Genomic DNA, 5517 nt, shown 5'->3' on the forward strand with positions numbered 1-5517 from the left:
TATCCCTCTTCTTGGAATCTCCTTGAAATTTCATTTATCATTTTACACATCCTTAACATATTGTTTAGACCTACATTTAGTATTCACATCTCTTTACAATCCATATAAGGATCTTTCCTCTTTGCATTTATCATTCCTAGGTGCACATCCTCTCTCATGGGATGGGACAAGTGTATCCTACAACACAAAATGAAAAATTATTTCCTTTTATCTATAATACATTATTGTAGAATCATTTCTCATTGCAAAATTTTTCACTAAGTTCTATCCTTCTTTAATCACTCATTAGACTCCTAGCAATAAAACTAGGGTTGGTGAAAGGGAGAGTGTAACTCAAACATTTGGGCATATTCTCTCTATATTTCTATTTTTACCTTACTTTTGAGGGTAAGAAAATGATAGAACTTTTGTGGTGAATATTAATATATTAGTGCAATTGAATATAGAATAGTAAATCAAAATACACAAATTAATGCATTCATGAGATTCATATAGCATATAGTATAAACAATGAATATTTATTTTATTACATTTTAATATACATAAACCATATCTTAAGAGCATCCTCTCCAACACAAGATTGTCTCAAAAAAATCAAATATCTTTGATATTTCCTTTTATATCCCCTTGTAACTATATCTATCTTTTCATTCTTATCTATTCTACCTATTACTTGTATGGTTGGATAACATATTATATTGTCTCTTTTTTTAATAGTGGTTCAAATTATGTAGTTGAAATCCAAATGGAATTTTAGGCCTTCTTCTTTCTCGTTCAATCTAGTTTCAAGGCTTTATCACTCATTTCTTATAAGAAGAAATGAAATATAAGATTAATTCTTAGATTAATTAAAAATTTGATCTTAAGACTTCCTTCTTGATTTCCCATTAGGTACTTATTTTTTAAGCATGCTCTCACGTCATATGTAACACCCTAACCAAGTCTCCAAAAAATTCAAACTAATGTTTCATTAATTTCTAAGTATCTCAATTTATTAGTTATTAAGAAATTATTATAGTCTTAGCATCTTATAAGAGGGAATTGCTCATAACAAAAATAGGTTAATGGAGATTTACATTATTTACATTATCTTAATTTTATCTTGTGCAATCTTACATGAATATTATTAAGATCATGTCGATCATTATAAGGGATCAATATGATTTAATAAGAATAGCATCCACACTCTCACATACCACTAGAAATAAATAGACCATAAAACACTAATCACACAATATATTAAACCCTTCAAGGTTACTAACCCCACTCAAACCTAGCACAAAATAAAATAGATCATAAAATGTGTAAGGACCCATGGATCATTTAGCTTCGCACTAGTCTCATGGTACATAATTTAAATGGCATCGTCATCATGCACAAAGATCAATAGTTATAATAATATAAACATAATTTTAAAAATATGTGTAGATAAAATTATAAAAGGTCCAATCATATGATGACTTAGAAATAAACAATCCATTGAGCACCGTCAACTTGGAATATTTTTTTGCAGCATATTTCTTGTGATGAGAAACAAATTCATTCTCTATCTAATAAATCATGTATTTGAAGAGATCTATAACATATAGTTCTAACATGTCATTAGTTATTGATCTCAGAGGAAAATGACATCACTCTACACAAATAAGAACATCTGTTGGTGTCATTAGGTATATGTGAGGATATAAGTAAATAGGCCCATCACGACATGAAATGATCATGAAATAACCAATGGCATATAACCAAGAGCTTTAACATGAAGAGTTTGGAAGGTATATTGACTTTTGAGAGTACAAGGATCATTCAATTAAGATCTCTCATCAATAACACTAAGGCATCCCTATAATACATTGATCTCTATTGCATATGTTATTTTCCAATTAAATTTGAACTCTACCATGTCAACTCCTCAACACATAACATGAACGATAATAAAATGTAGCTTATTGCTTCTAGTGTGTAGTATATGATATGAAGTATTCAAAGCTTCACACTCAGCATATATTATCACTCTCATTTATCTAGATCTTATAAAACATCATCCTATTTTGGTTTTGCATGACTACAATCATGAAATGTTGGCAAAATAGGAGGCCATTCAACTAGAGTCAAGTTTTACAAATAAAAGAAACAAGAGTAAGAAACTATGTAGGTCGAAAGTAGAGGCTTGGTCAAAGATTTCAAAGTGAAATGTTACTTTAAATAAACATATTGGCTTGAAGAGTTACATATTCCATAAATCCTAAATACAAGTCTTCCATAAGGCTAAGGGGATGCTAGCTTGGATAATTTGAATTTTTGTGAAAACTTTCTATTAGAATTTTCCTAAGATTTCTATTGATCTTTATTTGGTTTGCATTTTTTTTATTAATTTATCATGTTGATTTTTGTTTTGTTATTAGTATTTAACTTTAAAACATTTCTTCTTGCTTAATCTTTTTCTTTTCTTTCTATTTTCAAGATTCTTATTAGGTTCTTTTAATCTTGTCATGGCCATTTCTTTTTCCTTTTTGTTCTCATTTGATTCAATTGTTTTATATAATTTTTTATTTCATAATTGTTTGTACTCCTTGTCATTTTAGTTTCTTTCTTTATCATTTTATTTTTTTATGTCTCTTTTAATTCATTTTTATTATTTATTATTTTTATCTCTTTTATCTTTGCCTTTTTTATATACTTTTTAACTTACCCTAAACTATCACAACCTTTATAGGAATCTCAATGCAGTCTATTACTTTATTTATTCTTCCTGTAATTCTTGAATGTGGTCTGAAATGTCCAACAAATAAACACAGTTTAATCTAAAAACTTGTATTCAGTAATCAATCCATCTTTATTAAAAAAAAATAAAATTCTATAATACAAAATTTAGAAAAAAAACATACTGATTATTTAAGAGATAAATACATCATAATTTCTCTCTGCTATAAACTATTCATAGATATGAGAAGGGATCAAATGATAAAGTAAACATCTCTGGTAAAAGGGAAATACGTGAAACAGAAATAATTCCAATTGTGTTGTCGACTCCAATCAATATAAAATATGTTATAAATTTAGAATCATAGATACACTTGACTAAACGTGATCCTCATCTAATTATATTTTATATATATTAAGTTTAACGATGAAGGCAGAACAAGTAACGTACCATTAAAGGCCGTGTCTGTATAATCGCGCTCATAAGACTGATTCTAATCACACTGGTGATAACTTTTTGCTGCTTTCGATTGTTTCAGTTTGAGTAGGGACGACAGTTTTGTATATGTACCAGCGAGCGCAGGCGAGGAAATAAAGCAAATAAAAGTAATCCAGTCTGCCCTTATTCAGGTTCTGACCAAGCCAGCTCTCTCCATGCCGTCCCCCTGTGTTGTTATGTATTATGCTAACTAGAAAGCTGCTCACATAATTACCGATTCCAATGATCAAGGAAAAAAGCGCACCGGCCACACTTCTCATGTTTTCCGGGAACTGACGACACTTATTTATCAGCTATGCATTCTTAATGCCACAGAGCTAAAAAAATCTTAAGAGATTGGGGCTCCTACGTATCCTGACAATGGATACAAATTCTCTAGGCACCAGACTTTAATATTCCTAAATTAGTGACATACTTGTCGCTTCATAGTCCAGACACGAGACTTTCCTTTTCCAAATTTAGAAAGAAGACAAAAGGTATCGGGTTGGAAATCGCATACATGAACTGGTGGGTAAGAGCCATCCTTGATTTGAGGCTTCCTTTCATCGGAGGGTCATAGAAATTCTCTGCCCAAGCCTGCTCCGAAGGTAAGCGTAGATGGCGTTTCTTTATTGCACAGACTATTACCTGTGCAAAGCTGGTGAAGGAGCTTCCTTCAGGATTGACAAGAATATAAATCTTTTTACCGAGGAAGAAGCAGGTCACGGAGAAGAACATTAGAGCAGAGGGAATGCCCAGACCCCAACTCCAGCTTATGCTATTCTGATATAAACAATGATTGTGACTGATATCATCACCGCTATGGTGTAGGAAAAATAGTACCTGTTGAAGAAGCTCTGAATGCTTCTCTTTCCTTTTTCGCTTGTGTAGTCGAATTGATCTGCTCCGAAGGCTATTGAGCATGGCCCGATCCCACCTGCACCGATGGTCATCATTGCAAAGGAGGAGTAAAGTAGGACGTTTTGACCTAACGATGCACCCACACATGGCGCTTTCCCAGTATCACATGGAGGTGGTCTCAAGCTAGGAAATATGGCCGTCAGGCTAAGAAGAATCATTCCCTGTTACACACACCAAAAGAATTGTAAGGCTGTTTGGGACTCAAAACTCATAAACAATATCTCAGAATATGTAGTCAGTCTAATAGTGACTTACAATTAGAGATGCTATGCAGCCCAAGGCAATGGTCCAGTAACGACCGATGTAAGAATCAGAGAGGAAGGCGCCTAGCAATGGGGCTATGTTGGATGTCCCTGTCCATAAATTGATAACAAACGAAGCCTCCACGTTGGGCTTGTTGAATTTTGAAGTTAAATACACCTCAATATTTGAAGAAAGACCTATGGTTGCCAACTTCTCACACGCCTCGTTTCCTGCACACACAAAAATAAGATTAACTCAATCCATAAAGTAGGAATTCAAAATTTTAGATTGCAGAGCTATAAGAAAACTAAACTACCTATGTTGGAGAGAAAAAGATGCTCGATGCACAAAGAACCAGAAGAAGAAGATTGGGGGATTCAAAAAGTATACTCAAAGAGCCTCTCAGCTTTGGAAGGCTTTAAGCTGATTGAAAAGTTGTAATTTTCGCATCAAGCAGATACTTTTCTGACGTTTGTAATATTTAAGTTATGAAGTCAAGGGAAACGGTAACAGAAACTACATGCTATTTGTAGCTAATTGGAGATGGAGAAAATTCATAAGCCCACTCTAATGTGACAACATCCTACGACTATAATGGTCCCAGATCACTATGACGCAAGATTACTCACACAGAACCCTTATGATTTGACAAACCCTTTGGGGATAAAAATAATAAAATGGGTTTTAAGAGCAGAGATTTATCATAAAATAGGTCTAATAGATTGATCACTTACCTATGATATAAGGCATGGTTTTCCACCCTCCTGGCTGTTTGATCCCTTCTTCTTCCTCCTTTTTGTGGACTGACACTGCCATTTTTGTGGGATCAGGCTGGTCAGTCAAACCTTCTAAGACAGCTGCTCCATTCTCTTTGCTTTTCTCATGGTTATTATCCCTTGATTTGAGTTCTGCCTGGGAACCCATCTCCAGTTGCAGATGTTTGTGGCCATGTGAAGCCATGGCTGTAGGCATGGGATGAGAGAATAAGATAATGTTACCACATATATATACAAGAAATGGCTCAGACGTAAAGTCCGTGTAGGAATTGAGTGATCTGGCTGATACGTGTAACAATGTAAAAGATGGAACATGACAAACGTTTGATTGTACAATATTAAGAAGCAATGTTGAGGTTTAAAAATTAAAATAGTGATCTGAGTATTTATGTTTTATAC

At 33.4% G+C, this 5517-nt stretch overlaps 1 pseudogene; it reads right to left on the reverse strand.

The window, feature by feature from the left end:
* Positions 1-3088: 3088 nt before the first annotated feature.
* On the reverse strand, positions 3089-5305 carry LOC131858864 (protein NRT1/ PTR FAMILY 2.13-like; annotated as a pseudogene).
* Positions 5306-5517: the final 212 nt, after the last annotated feature.

This window comes from Cryptomeria japonica, chromosome 10 (assembly GCF_030272615.1).
Source record: "Cryptomeria japonica chromosome 10, Sugi_1.0, whole genome shotgun sequence".
In the NCBI taxonomy this organism is placed as follows: domain Eukaryota; kingdom Viridiplantae; phylum Streptophyta; class Pinopsida; order Cupressales; family Cupressaceae; genus Cryptomeria; species Cryptomeria japonica.